Here is a 15,599-nt window from a genome sequence, read left to right as displayed (position 1 = left end):
GCCAAACCGTGCGCCATACCGTACCAATCCAGAGGAGACGAAAGAGATTATGCGTCAAGTACAAGAGCTTCTCGACAAAGGTTATATACGCGAATCCCTTAGTACTTGTGCTGTTCCTATTATTCTAGTGCCGAAAAAGGATGGTACATCACGTATGTGTGTTGATTGTAGAGGCATTAATAATATTACTATTCGTTATCGTCATCCTATTCCTAGGCTAGATGATATGCTTGATGAATTGAGTGGCTCTACAATATTCTCCAAAGTTGATTTGCGTAGTGGATACCATCAAAATCGTATGAAATTGGGAGATGAATGGAAAACAGCATTTAAAACTAAGTTTGGATTATATGAGTGGCTAGTCATGCCTTTTGGGTTAACTAATGCACCTAGTACTTTCATGAGATTAATGAACGAAGTTTTACGTGCTTTGATTGAACGATTTGTGGTAGTTTACTTTGATGACATATTGATTTATAGCAGATCTTTGGAAGAACATTTGGAACATTTACGTGCTGTTTTTATTGCTCTACGTGATGCACGTTTGTTTGGTAACCTTGGGAAGTGCACCTTTTGCACCGACCGAGTATCTTTTCTTGGCTATGTTGTTACTCCACAGGGAATTGAAGTTGACAAAGCAGAGATTGAAGCTATTGAGAGTTGGCCGCAGCCCCCAAAACGGTCACACAAGTGAGGAGTTTTCTTGGCCTCGCTGGATTCTATAGGCGTTTTGTGAGAGATTTCAGCACCATTGCTGCACCTCTCAACGAGCTTACAAAGAAGGATGTGCCTTTTGTTTGGGGTACCGCACAGGAAGAAACCTTCACGGTATTGAAAGATAAGTTGACACATGCTCCTTTACTCCAACTTCCTGATTTTAATAAGACTTTTGAGCTTGAATGTGATGCTAGTGGAATTGGATTAGGAGGTGTGTTATTACAAGATGGCAAACCTGTTGCATACTTTTCTGAAAAATTGAGTGGGCCTAGTCTGAATTATTCTACTTATGATAAAGAATTATATGCTCTTGTTCGGACTTTAGAAACATGGCAACATTATTTATGGCCCAAAGAATTTGTTATACATTCTGATCATGAATCTTTGAAACATATTAAAAGTCAAGCTAAACTGAATCGTAGACACGCTAAATGGGTTGAATTCATTGAGACTTTCCCTTATGTCATTAAACACAAGAAGGGAAAAGAAAATGTTATTGCTGATGCATTGTCTCGTCGCTATACTATGCTTTCACAACTTGACTTCAAAATATTTGGTTTGGAGACCATCAAAGATCAATATGTGCATGATGCTGATTTTAAAGATGTAATGCAGAATTGTAAAGAAGGAAGAATGTGGAACAAGTTTGTCGTTAATGATGGATTTGTGTTTCGTGCTAACAAGCTATGCATTCCAGCTAGTTCCGTTCGTCTTTTGTTGTTGCAGGAGGCGCATGGAGGAGGATTAATGGGACACTTTGGCGTGAAGAAGACGGAGGACGTACTTGCTACACATTTCTTTTGGCCAAAGATGAGACGGGATGTTGAGCGTTTTATTGCTCGATGCACTACATGTCAAAAAGCTAAGTCACGACTCAATCCTCATGGTTTATATATGCCTTTGCCTGTACCTAGTGTTCCTTGGGAGGATATATCTATGGACTTTGTTTTAGGTTTACCTCGAACAAAGAAGGGGAGGGATAGCATATTTGTTGTCGTGGATAGATTCTCGAAAATGGCACACTTTATACCATGTCATAAAAGCGATGATGCTGTTAATGTTGCTGATTTGTTCTTTCGTGAAATTATTCGCTTGCATGGTGTGCCAAATACTATTGTTTCAGATCGTGATACTAAATTTCTTAGCCACTTTTGGAGATGTTTATGGGCTAAGTTGGGGACTAAACTGCTTTTTAGTACTACTTGTCACCCCCAAACTGATGGACAAACTGAAGTAGTCAATAGAACGTTGTCTACTATGCTTAGGGCTGTTTTGAAGAATAATAAGAAAATGTGGGAGGAATGCTTGCCTCATATTGAATTTGCTTATAATCGTTCATTGCATTCTACTACTAAGATGTGCCCTTTTGAAGTTGTGTATGGTTTCCTACCTCGTGCACCTATTGATTTGTTGCCTCTTCCATCTTCGGAGAAGGTTAATTTTGATGCTAAACAACGTGCTGAATTGATTTTAAAAATGCATGAGTTAACTAAGGAAAACATTGAGCGCATGAATGCTAAATATAAACTTGCTGGAGATAAGGGTAGAAAACATGTTGTGTTTGCACCTGGAGATCTTGTTTGGTTACATTTGCGTAAGGATAGATTTCCTGATTTGCGCAAATCAAAGTTAATGCCACGTGCTGATGGTCCCTTTAAGGTGTTAGAGAAAATAAATGATAATGCATATAAACTTGAGCTGCCTGCAGATTTTGGGGTTAGTCCCACTTTTAACATTGCAGATTTGAAGCCTTATTTGGGTGAGGAAGATGAACTTTCGTCGAGGACGACTTCATTTCAAGAAGGGGAGGATGATGAGGACATCAATACAATTGTTACACCCACAGCCCCTGCTGCTATACATACTGGACCAATTACTAGAGCTCGTGCACGCCAACTAAATTACCAGGTACTTTCGTTTCTTGGTAATGATTCTAATGTTCATGAGAATATGATATTGCCTAAATTGGATACATTTGTTTTGCTTACAAATGAAGGGCCTAGCTTGGAGAAGGATGAACATTGGAGCAAGAACAAGCATGGAGATGATGGCATGCGCAAGGGAAACAAGAACGGAGTTACAAGTGATGATTTCAGGACTTTGAAGCCACCATAATGGGTGCGTGAAGCCTTGGACGAAATATACAAGATGCCACTTCACAAATTTCGTCCCGAGGCTATTTTAGGTGCTGCGTCACCTTATTATTGGGCCAGGCCCATGTAATTTCGAAATACATAAGTATAGGCTATTTTTAGAGTCCGTATGTGTGGGGAAACAAGAGATAGGGTTGATTTCGGACCCCTCCACCAAGGGCCACGAAATTCCCCCCCTCTTCCTCCATATATACAGCCCTTAGGGCATCGTTTAGACTTTGGGTTTTGTTTAGATTAAAAGTTCGCCATAGCTGCAACTTCGCGTACTTCGTTTGTGTTCAACGACCAGACAAAGGCGTCACAGAACCCCACTTTGATCAATAAAGCTTTCATCTTATATTCGCAATATCCAGATTGCAATCTCAGTTTCTTGCTTGTTCTCTGTTTGCTCGCAGGAAACAGACCCTCGTGGTCAGGTTGATCGTGCTCCGGCGTGGTCAATAACCTCTCGGAGTTGGTTTAGCGATTGCTAAGGCGCGACGTCCTCGCACGTTCGTAGTCGGATCGTCAAAGTCGACTTCCACCAAAGCAAAATCCATCATCTCATCGAAAGACGGGACACCTCCGCCTCTATCAATGGTGCACGGTTGGGTAGCGATGCACCGGGAATTAAGTCAATTTGATGCTCAATCCCTCGAATAGGTGGTAATCCCGGTGGCACGTCTTGTGGAAAGACGTCAGCGAACTCCTGCAAAATGTTAGTAACAGCAGGGGGCAAAGAGGAAGGCACATCCTCGAATGAAAATAATGCCTCTTTGCACACAAAAGCATAGCAAACAGATTTGCTAAAATCTAGCACATCAATATCAGATTTGGTGGCAAGTAAACATGCACTTTTCAATTTAATTTCAGAAGCAACAATAGATGGTTTATTATGAGGCTTCATTTGTTGCTCAAATTCTTTTGCCACAATCTGATTTTCACTCTTATTTTTCTCCTGCTTTGCTTTATTAGCCCTATTAATATCATCTTTCAAAATGGAATCATGAGTCATAGGAAGCAAAGTAATATTTTTATCCTTATGAACAAGAGTATACTGATTGTTTCTACCATGGTGTACAATTTTTTTTATCAAATTGCCAAGGTCTACCAAGTAATAAGGAACATGCTTGCATAGGTACCACATCACAATCAACATAATCAGCATATCTGGAGATACTAAAATGCACACGAACAGTACATGTTACCTTAACCTTGTCGCTGTTGTTGAACCATTGGATGTAGTAAGGATGTGGATGTGGTCTTGTGGTGAGAGATAGCTTCTCCACCATCTCCATGCTAACCAAGTTGTTGCAACTCCCTTCATGTATGATTACGCGAACAAAACGTTCCTTCACAAGTCCCTTTGTATGGAACAAATTATGCCTCTGATTTTGCTCAGCTTGTGTAACCTGCACACTCAAAACACGTTGAGTAACTAAACATTCATACCTGTCAGCATCTTCAGGAGCCATGTATTGCGTCTCATGATCACAATCGTCTCCATCGTGTTCTTCATGTGTAATAAGAGCCAAAGTCTCCTCATCATAGTCACTAGCGGACTCATACCCACCATCCTCAGTAGCAATCATCACATGCTGAGATTTGCATTCTCTCGCAAAATGTCCTCTTCCCTTACAACGACGACAAATAATATCACTAGTGTGCCCTGTTAATGCCATGTAAGAAGACGAACTCTATGCAGGCCCGATAGGTGTGCTCTTGGCAGATAATGGTGGTTGTGCCTGCTTCCTTGTATCATGGCTGGAGGTAACAGCTGATGGAGGTGTCAGTGCAGTAGAATGTGTGGAAGTAGAGGATGCACGTGGTGTCCATGATGAAGGTCGACCTGCAGAAAAGTTAGTCCATGCCAATCCCTGTCGATCCTGCACTTCACATTCAGCTTTACAAGCAAGATGGAATAAACGAGTCATATTATTATAATCCTTATACTCTAGAATGGTCTGAATCTCTCTATTTAATCCACCCATAAAACATGCAAGCATAGCTTCATTCTCCTCAACAGTACCACATCTAATCAAGCCAGTTTGTAATTCCTGATAATATTCTTGTACAGAATTTTTTCCTTGTCTTAAGCGCTGCAATTTTTGAAGTAATTCACGTTGATAATATGGTGGAACCCAACGAGTACGCATAACAGTTTTCAAAGCAGCCCAAGTAGCTGGAACAGGATATAATCTACAATGTTTAGACCACCAAACACATGCAAAGCTAGTGAAAGCACAAACAGCAGCAGGAACACGTCTCTCCTCAGGATATTGTAAACATGTAAATCGTTGTTCAGTTTCTAACTCCCAAGTAAGATATATATCAGGAACATATCTACCCTCATATGGTGGAATTCTCAATTTCAGTTTAGGGAGATGGTCATGATCTCGTTCGTAAGGGGGAGCCCTAACATTACCATTATTTGCATGTGGACGACCTGGTGGTTGTGGTGCTGGTGGTTGCACGTAGTTCTGATTTTGATCAACCTCATCCTCGTAATCTCCCGCATAATCATCCTCCTCCCCATCAGCAGCAGGAGCCACATAATTATCAATAGTAGCACCAACAGTTTGGCCAGGCTGAAGAGGAACACGGCTCGCTCGGCGGAGGGCTGTTTCGTGATGTGGAGGTAGTCGTTGTTGTTGTTGTTATTGTTGCAGAGGTGCAGCCGGTGGTGGAAGACGCGCAAGCAGTTCATTAAATCTGTTGTCGAGCTTTGTTTCGAACGTCTTCTCAAGGCCAGTGATCTTCTCCATGGCTTCTTCAAAATTGTTCAGCACATCTTGCACCTGTTCAGTCATCATTTGCTGAAACTTATCATGAAGCTCCTTGTTCGTTAAGTTCTCCCAGACAATCTCGTCGGCTTGTGATCCTGGCATGGTTAGCAGCAATAGAAACACACAAGAATATGATCCTACAGACTACTAACAAGTGGTGGTGGTGGTGGGTGTCACAAATCCGTCAAGCAAAACTCAAATTCTTACCAGTTCTTACCCAGCAGCAGGCGGTGATCGGCAACCATGTAGTCAAAACTCTCAAAGCTTGGATACAGCGATTACCAGGGAGAGTCAAACGCATGATGTAGATGTATGTGGAGTTGGGAAGGCTTATAATATGGTAGCAAAAATGGTCAGCAATAATCAATTCAGATGTGCAAAGTTGAATAAATGCTCAACGACGGTATTGTGCTGGTCCTAGGCTAGACCGTACTAGAGACGCGAGCCTAGAACACTAACAAAATCATGGTGCTGCACGCAGACAAGGGAGGAGCACACTCTGATTTTTTTTCTTTTTTTCCACTTTTTTTGCATTTTTTCCCTCTTTTTTTTGCTCCGCAACAATTTTTTTTCAAAAAAGTTTACAAATGTCCTAAAAACTGCCTAGCCAGAATTTTCCAGACATAGTGTTTTTTTAAACTGGAACTATTTTTCTTCTGCGGATGGCTCGAAAGTTGGGGAGTCCTACTCTGTCACGACTCGGAGTACCACGTGATCTGGAAATCTAGAACAAAGTAACAATTACTGGACTCGGACTAGGACTGGTGGCGGAGATGAATCTGGTGGAAACTTGGATTGGTGGCGGATATATGCAGGGCGGTGGAACACGGACTGGTGGCGAATCTGTGGTGGAGGTGGACACGAATTAGCGTGATGGCGGTGGATATGTGGTATATGGGAGCGGCGATGACGATGGTGGTATATGGCAGCGGTGATGACGATGGTGGTATATGGCAGCGGTGATAACGATGGTGGTATATGGCGGCGGTGATGATGATGGTGGTATATGGCAGCGGTGATGACGATGGTGCGGCGGCGGCGTGACTACTTGTGAGCAGAACTCGAAACTCTAAAGGACTAGATGCTAAGACCAGCAACTTGACACGACGATGCAACCGCAAATTCAACAAAGCAAATACAGAAAAGATTATGCAAAGGCTCAGATTGTTTCGGATGGGATGAACTAACCCTAATTTTTTTTTGCTTTTTCGTGGACTATAGGTATGAAGAACAGACTCGATCTAAACTATGAAAAACAGTAAAATCTCACCGAGCAACCTGGAAATCTGATACCACTTGATAGGGGCAAATGTGTCCCGATGTTTTGATGAGATAGCAATCATTTTCTGTGGGAGTCGACTTTGACGATCCGACTACAAACGTGCGAAGACGTCGTGCCTTAGCAATTGCTAAACCAACTTCCTAGGGGTTATTGACCATGCCGGAGCACGATCAACCTGACCACGAGGGTCTATTTCCTGCGAGCAAACGAAGAACAAGCAAGAAACTGAGATTGCAATCTGGATATTGCGAATAAAAGAGGAAAACTTTATTAATGAAGTTGGGGTTCTGTGACGCCTTGGTCTGGTCGTTGAACACAAACGAAGTACGCGAAGTTGAAACTATGATGAACTTTTAATCTAAACAAAACCCAAAGTCTAAACGACGCCCTAAGGGCTGTATTGATAGGGGCAAAGGTGTCCCGTCTTTTGATGAGATGGTGGCTATCGTTTTGGAGGAAGTCGACTTTGACAATCCGACTACGAACGTGCAAGGACGTCACGCCTTAGCAATCGCTAAACCAACTCCGAGAGGTTATTGACCACGCCGGAGCACGGTCAACGTAACCACGAAGGTCTGTTTCCTGCAGGCAAACAAAGAACAAGCAAGAAACTAAGATTGCAATCTGGATATTGCGAATATAAGAGGAAAGCTTTATTGATCAAGGTGGGGTTCTGTGATGCCTTTGTCTGGTTGTTGAACACAAACGAAGTACGCGAAGTTGCAGCTATGGCGAACTTTAATCTAAACAAAACCCAAAGTCGAAGCGATGCCCTAAGGGCTGTATATATGGAGGAAGAGGGGGGGGGGAATTTCGTGGCCCTTTGTGGAGGGGTCCGAAATCAACCCTATCTCTTGTTTCCCCACACATATGGACTCTAAAAATAGCCTATACTTATGTATTTCGAAATTACATGGGCCTGGCCCAATAATAAGGTGACGCAGCACCTAGAATAGCCTCGGGACAAAATTTATGAAGTGGCATCTTGTATATTTCATCCAAGGCTTCATGCACCCATTATGGTGGCTTCAAAGTCCTGAAATCATCACTTGTAACTCCGTTCTTGTTCCCCTTGCGCATGCCATAATCCCCATGCTTGTTCTTGCTCCAATGTTCATCCTTCTCCAAGCTAAGCCCTTCATTTGTAAGCAAAACAAATGTATCCAATTTAGGCAGCATCATATTCTGATGAACATTAGAATCATTACCAAGAAACGAAAGTACCTGGTAATTTAGTTGGCGTGCGCGAGCTCTAGTAATTGGTCCAGTATGTATAGCAACAGGGGCTCTGGGTGTAACAGTGGTATTGATGTCCTCATCATGTATATATGGAGGAAGAGGGGGGAATTTCGTGGCCCTTGGAGGAGGGGTCCGAAACCAACCCTAACTCTTGTTTCCCCACACATACGGACTCTAAAAACAGCCTATACTTAAGTATTTCTAAAATACATGGGCCTGGCCCAATAATAAGGTGACGCAACACCTAGAATAGCCTCTAGACGAAATTTATGAAGTGGCATCTTGTATATTTCGTCGAAGGCTTCATGCACTCCTTATGGTGGCTTCAAAGTCCTGAAATCGTCACTTGTAACTCTGTTCTTGATCCCCTTGCGCATGCCATCAACTCCATGCGTGTTCTTGCTCCAATGTTCATCCTTCTCCAAGCTAGGCCCTTCATTTGTAAGCAAAACAAATGTATCCAATTTAGGCAACATCATATTCTCATGAATATTAGAATCATTACCAAGAAACGAAAGTACCTGGTAATTTAATTGGCGTGCGCGAGCTCTAGTAATTGGTCCAGTATATGTAACAGTAGGTGTTGTGGGTGTAACAATGGTATTGATGTCCTCATCAATGAACCTCAAAAGTTCTGTGAAAATTGGGCAAAGCAAGAATCGGAGCATGAGTAAGCAAAGACTTGAGCTCATCAAAATCGGTGGATTGCAAAGATCCCCAAACAAAGGGAGCATTCTTCTTACTCAAGGCATGCAAAGGAGCGGTAATAGTGCTAAAATCTTTCACAAAGCGACGATAAAAACCCGCAAGACCAAGAAAGCTATGCACTTGTTGCAAATTGGTGGATTGGGGCCAAGTATTAATTGCTTCTATTCTAGATTCATCAACATGGACACCCTTGGAAGATACAACAAAACCCAAGAAAACCACTTTGTCAACACCAAATGTGCACTTTTTCATGTTGGCATAAAGACGTTCCTTGCGAAGTGTTTGCAAAACGGCCCTAACATGATTAATATGCTCTTTCATGGATTTGCTAAAAATAAGAATGTCATCAAAGTAAACCACAACAAAGACTCCAATGTAAGGTCGAAGCACAAAATGCATAAGACGCACGAAAGTACCGGGAGCCTCTGATAAACCCATAGGCATAACTAACCACTCATATAAGCCAAATTTGGTTTTTAAAGCAGTTTTCCATTCATCACCCTCTTGTATGCGGATTTGATAATAGCCACTTTTAAGATCAATTTTTGAGAAAAAGTTGGCTCCGCTAAGTTCATCAAGCATATCATCTAAGCGAGGAATGGGATGCCTATAGCGAATGGTAATAGCATTTATAGGTCTACAATCGGAACACATGCGGAAACTTCCGTCTTGCTTAGGCACAAGTATAACGGGAACGACACAACGGCTTAAGCTTTCACGTACAAGACCTTTGTCGATGAGTTGTTGTACTTGCCGTTGAATTTCCTTAGTTTCTTCAGGGTTGACATGGTATGGAGCTTTGTTTGGAAGTGGCGCTTCGGGGATGAGGTTGATTCGATGCTCAATGCCTCGAAGAGGAGGTAGACCCAAAGGTAGCTCATCGGGGAAAACATCTTGGAATTCCTGCAAGAGAGATTGAAACACTAAACGTAGCTCGTGAGAGGTGTTAGTTTTTGGTTCCCCATCCTTGCACACAAGGACAAAGTGCATCACACTCGATGGGTTGTCACACACTTCTCTCATCTCACTTTTTTTTGCAAATAATATGAGGTTTTTCTCTCTAGGCGAAGAGGCGCTCAAGTTTGGCTTGTGGCTCTCACTCACTTTTTGGTGGATCACTTTGTCAGTTTTCTCTCCATGATGGGTGGCTTGCTTGTCGGCTATCACTTGACTAGGAGACATAGGTCGTAGCACATATTCCTTCCCTTTCATCTTGAAGCTATAGTGATTGGTGCGCCCATTGTGGATGACACCACGGTCGACTTGCCATGGTCGACCAAGAAGGAGGTGGCAAACGGTCATTGGGACCACATCACACTCCAAAGTGTCCTCATATGCACCTATTTTGAAGGAGACTTGGACCGTATGCTCAACTCGGATAGTGCCAGAGTCACTTAGCCATTGAACCTTGTAGGGGTGCGGGTGCTTCCTCTTGACCAACTGAAGCTTGGAGCATAGTTCTTCACTTGCTAAGTTGTGACAACTACCTCCATCGATGTTGACCTTGATGGACCTTCCATGGATGCCGGCCTTTGTGTGGAAGATGTGGTATAGTTGGTCTTCTTCTTGTTGATGTTGAAGAGTCAAGACCTTGGAGACCACAAGAGCGGGGCTCGTATCTTCATCACAAAAGACTTGATCATCTTCATCCTCATTCACGCGCCGGTGCATGGCCACTTGCTCAAGAGCTTCCATCTCCTCATCACTCATGGAGTCGTAGGTGCCATCGTCGTTGAGGATCATGGTGTGCTTGTTTGTGCATTCATAGGACTTGTGACCTCGGCCGCCGCAAGTGAAACACTAGAAGGAGCTTGTCTTGATGGTCTCATCGGTCGGAGTAGATGATGAAGCACGCGGCTTGAAGTTGCTTGTAGTAGGAGGAAGACGACTTGAACTTGATGAAGTTTTCTTGTAACTTGGCTTGTCGTCGTTGCTTGGAGAAGGTTTGGTTGATGTAGATGTTGGAGGAGTTGTTGAAGCTTGGTTGTTGGAGAAGCCGTAGGTCTTGGATGAGTACTTGGCGTACTTGAAGTCATCTTGCACTTGACGTTCTGCCTTTGTAGCTTGATGCACGAGCTCAATGAGGTTGGAGTAGGGTTGGAAGTCGGCGATCTTCTTGATGGGATGATTGAGTCCATTCAAGAATCGTGCCATGTTTGCTCATCATCTTCCATGACTTTGGCTCGAATTATGGCTATCTCCATTTCCTTGTAGTATTCTTCAACACTCTTTGTTCCTTGCTTGAGGAGTTGTAGCTTCTTGAAGAGATCGCGGTTGTAGTAGGTTGGCACAAAACGTGCTCACATGACTTCCTTCATTTGAGCCCAAGTGGTGATAGGTGGTTCACCTCTAGCTTCTCGGCGCTCAAGGACCTGTTCCCACCATATGAGCACATAGTCGTGGAACTCAAGTGATGCCATAGCGATCTTCTTCTCTTCCTCATAGTTGTGCAAACGAAAGATTTTGTCGACCTTCAATGCCCATGATAGGTACTCTTCGGGATCATTGCTTCCATTGAACTTGGGCATGGTGAATTTAAGCTTGCCATGGTGTTTCTCTTCATTGTGTTGTTGGCGATGGTGATGATGAAGCCCTTGACGTGGAGGGTAATCATCCTCATGTTGCTCTTGGTGTGGAGGAAGTCCATGATCAACTTGCTCTTGTTGAACTTGAGGTTGAGGTGGAGCTTGACGAGCTTGTGGAGGAGCTTGAGGAACTTGACGTTGCACTCGCGGTTGGTAGTTCCTCTCTTGGATTTCTTCTCAAAGGGCTTCCTCTTCATTGCGTCGTTCACGATTGCGGTTGGCGATGGCCCGACTTGATTCTTGAAGGGCACGTTGCGCGTGAAGAGCTTGCGCTTCTCGTTGTTGTTGTTGAAGACGTTGAGCCTCGGCATCTTGTTCCTCTTGGTGTAGACACGCTCGTTCTTCCTCTTGGCGCCGTAGTCATTGTCGTTCTTGAGCTTGAGCAAAAGCGACTTGGTTTGAGTGAGGATGAGGGACTTGCTCATCGACTTGCTCTTGTGAATGCTTGTCGTGTAGCGGGTTGTGAGATGCATGACGGTCTTGACGCGCGGCTCGTCGAAGAGTGTTCGATGACGGTGTACTTGAGCCGGAGAAGGAGTCGTCGGAGTGTCGACTTGAGTGGCTCCGTCTTGAGTATGAAGAAGTTGAAGGAGGACGGTTCACCAACAAGGCGCGGATATCGTCCATTCTTGCATCATTCTCTTGCTTGTGCGCGTCGAGCTTGTTGTCGAAGTAGTCTCGTATACGTTGCTTGGAGAGTCGCAGGTCGGTGGCAAGGTTGTTGATGCGGTCGTTCATTGCTTGTTGCTCTTGATGCAACGCTCGTTGTGCACCAAAGAGTTGGCTCTTGGTGACGTATGATGACATGTCGTCATCTTGCTCGATGAAGAGTGGGTTGGTAGAAGTACTCGGCCTATCCATCATTCCAAGCAAAATGTGAGTGGTAGAAAGAGAAGAACTTATACCAATGTACCTTGACCGATGTTGATGATGAATCAAGTTCACTCAAATGCGGACAATGAAATAGCACTATTGGTACCAATCGTTGTCGGTTCTCACACCTACACAAGTAAAAGCTTATGGTGGAGCTTGGTTAGGATGGTGGCACAAAATTTGATTCAATAGTAAGTGAGCTTCAATAATGTTGGAAATGATTCACAAATTTGCAAATGCAGCAAGTAGACCAAGCAAGTAGGATCACACGAAAACACACACGCAAATAGATAAATGGGATTGTGATGCGGAGCATCCCACGTTCATCCCCATGTACACTCCGACTACTCCCCAAGCCCCAAGGATACATAAGATGAGACCTCGACTATGCGCCATTGGACACAAGGTGAACCCGTTCCTAAATGCTTCCCATTTCCATTCGTGTGAGACATGGATGCTACTTCAAGCGCGGACCTTGTGCATACTCAGGTACACCCGATGAGACCATGGAGAACCCAAGGACCAAGGCCAAGCGTGCGCGGAAGCGAAGGAAGGAGAAGGAAGAAGAGTCTGCTGCTACAGCAGCCAGACATCCGGCCATGTCCCGGACATCTGGCCAGGCCCAGACATCCGGCCCAACTCCCGGAAATCCGGCTTCCTTCTATCCAGAGAGCACCAGAGTCGGCCAAGTCAGCCCGGACATCCGGCCCCCAGGACCGGACATCCGGCCCGTCGCGAGCCGCTGGCCATCCGGCCCAGCGCCCGGTGATGAGGACATCAATACCATTGTTACACCCACAGCCCCTACTGCTACACATACTGGACCAATTACTAGAGCTCGCGCACGCCAATTAAATTATCAGGTACTTTCATTTCTTGGTAATGATTCTAATGTTCATGAGAATATGATGCTGCCTAAATTGGATACATTTGTTTTGCTTACAAATGAAGGGCCTAGCTTGGAGAAGGATGGACATTGGAGCAAGAACAAGCATGGAGATGATGCCATGCGCAAGGGGAACAAGAACGGAGTTACAAGTGATGATTTCAGGACTTTGAAGCCACCATAATGGGTGCATGAAGCCTTGGACGAAATATACAAGATGCCACTTCATAAATTTCGTCCCGAGGCTATTCTAGGTGCTGCATCACCTTATTATTGGGCCAGGCCCATGTAATTTCGAAATACATAAGTATAGCCTATTTTTAGAGTCCGTATGTGTGGGGAAACAAGAGATAGGGTTGATTTCGGACCCCTCCACCAAGGGTCACGAAATTCCCCCCCTCTTCCTCCATATATACAGCCCTTAGGGCACCGTTTAGACTTTGGGTTTTGTTTAGATTAAAGTTCGCCATAGCTGCAACTTCGCGTACTTCGTTTGTGTTCAACGACCAGACAAAGGCGTCACAGAACCCCACCTTGATCAATAAAGCTTTCATGTTATATTCGCCATATCCAGATTGCAATCTCAGTTTCTTGTTTGTTCTTCGTTTGCACGCAGGAAACAGACCCTCGTGGTCAGGTTGATCGTGCTCCGGCGTGGTCAATAACCTCTCGGAGTTGGTTTAGCGATTGCTAAGGCGCGACATCCTCGCACGTTCGTAGTCGGATCGTCAAAGTCGACTTCCACCAAAGCGAAATCCATCATCTCATCGAAAGACGGGACACCTTGGCCTCTATCAAGTGGTATCAGATTTCCAGGTTGCTCGGTGAGATTTTACAGTTTTTCGTAGTTTAGGTCGAGTCTGTTCTTCATACCTATAGTCGACAAAAAAGTCAAAAAAAAATTAGGGTTAGTTCATCCCATCCGAAACAATCTGAGCCTTTGCATAATCTTTTCTGTATTTGCCTTGTTGAATTTGCGGTTGCATCGTCGTGTCAAGTTGCTGGTCTTAGCATCTAGTCCTTTAGAGTTTCGAGTTCTGTTGACAGGTTGTCACGTCGTCGCTGCCATCTATATCACCATCGCATCATCATCGTCGCTGCTGCCATATACCACCACAACATATTCACCGCCAATCCGAGTCCATATACGCCACCACATATCCGCCGCCATCACGCCCATCCGAGTCCACCTGCAAGATATATCCGCCACTAGTCCGAGTTCCACCAGATTCATCTCCGCCACCAATCCGAGTTCCACCAGTTTCATCTCCGCCACCAGTCCTATTCCGAGTCCAGTATTTTGTTACTCTGTTTTGGATTTCCAGATCACACAATACTCCGAGTCGTGACAGAGAAGGACTTCCCAACTTCCGTGCTACCCACAGTAGAGAAATAGTTCCAAACTCAAAAAAAAATCTGGCTAGGCAGTTTCTAGACCATTTGTAGACTTTTTTGAAAAAAATTTGTTGCGGAGAAAAAAAAAGAGGAAAAAAAGTGCAAAAAAAGGAAAACGAAGAGAAAAAAAATTCAGAGTGTGCTCCTCCCTTGTTTACGTGTCGCGCCGTGATTTTGTTGGTGGTCTAGGCTCGCGTCTCTAGCATAGTCTAGCCTAGGACCAGCACAGTACCGTCGTTGAGCGTTTATTCAACTTTGCATCTCTGAATTGATTATTGCTGACCCTTTTTGCTACCATATTATAAGCCTTCCCAGCTCCACATACATCTATGTCGTGCGTTTGACTCTCCCTGGTAATCGCTCTATCCAAGCTTTGAGAGTTTTGACTACAACGGTTGCCGATCACCACCTGCTGTTGGGTAAGAACTGGTAAGAATTTGAGATTTGCTTGATGGGTTTGTGATACACCACCACCACTTCTTAGTAGTCTGTAGGATCATATTCTTGTGTGTTTTTATTTGCTGCTAACCATGGTAGGATCACAAGCCGATGAGACTGATTGGGAGAACCTGACGAACAAACAGCTACATGATAAATTTCAGCAAATGATGAGTGGACAGGTGCAAGATGTGCTAAACAGATTTGACAAGGCCATGGAGAAGATAGATGGCATTGAGAAGACGTTCGAAACAAAGCGTGATAGCAAGTTTAATGAATTGCTCGCGTGTTTTCCACAACCAACGCCGGCTGCACCTATCGCACCTCTACAACAACAACAACAACAACGCCTCCTTCCGAATCAGTATGGACGAGCGAAGCGTGTTCCTATTGAGGATGGCCAAACTTCTGGTGCTGTTGTTCATGTTGTTGATGCTTCTTTGGCTCCTGCTACTGCTGGTGCTGGTACCCAGGAGGATGATGAGTATGCGGGCGATTATGAGGATGAGGTTGATCAAAATCAAAACTATGTGCAGCCACCAGCACCACCACCAGCAG

Source organism: Triticum aestivum, chromosome 6B (assembly GCF_018294505.1).
Source record: "Triticum aestivum cultivar Chinese Spring chromosome 6B, IWGSC CS RefSeq v2.1, whole genome shotgun sequence".
NCBI lineage: Eukaryota > Viridiplantae > Streptophyta > Magnoliopsida > Poales > Poaceae > Triticum > Triticum aestivum.
This window is presented reverse-complemented; position numbering follows the sequence as displayed.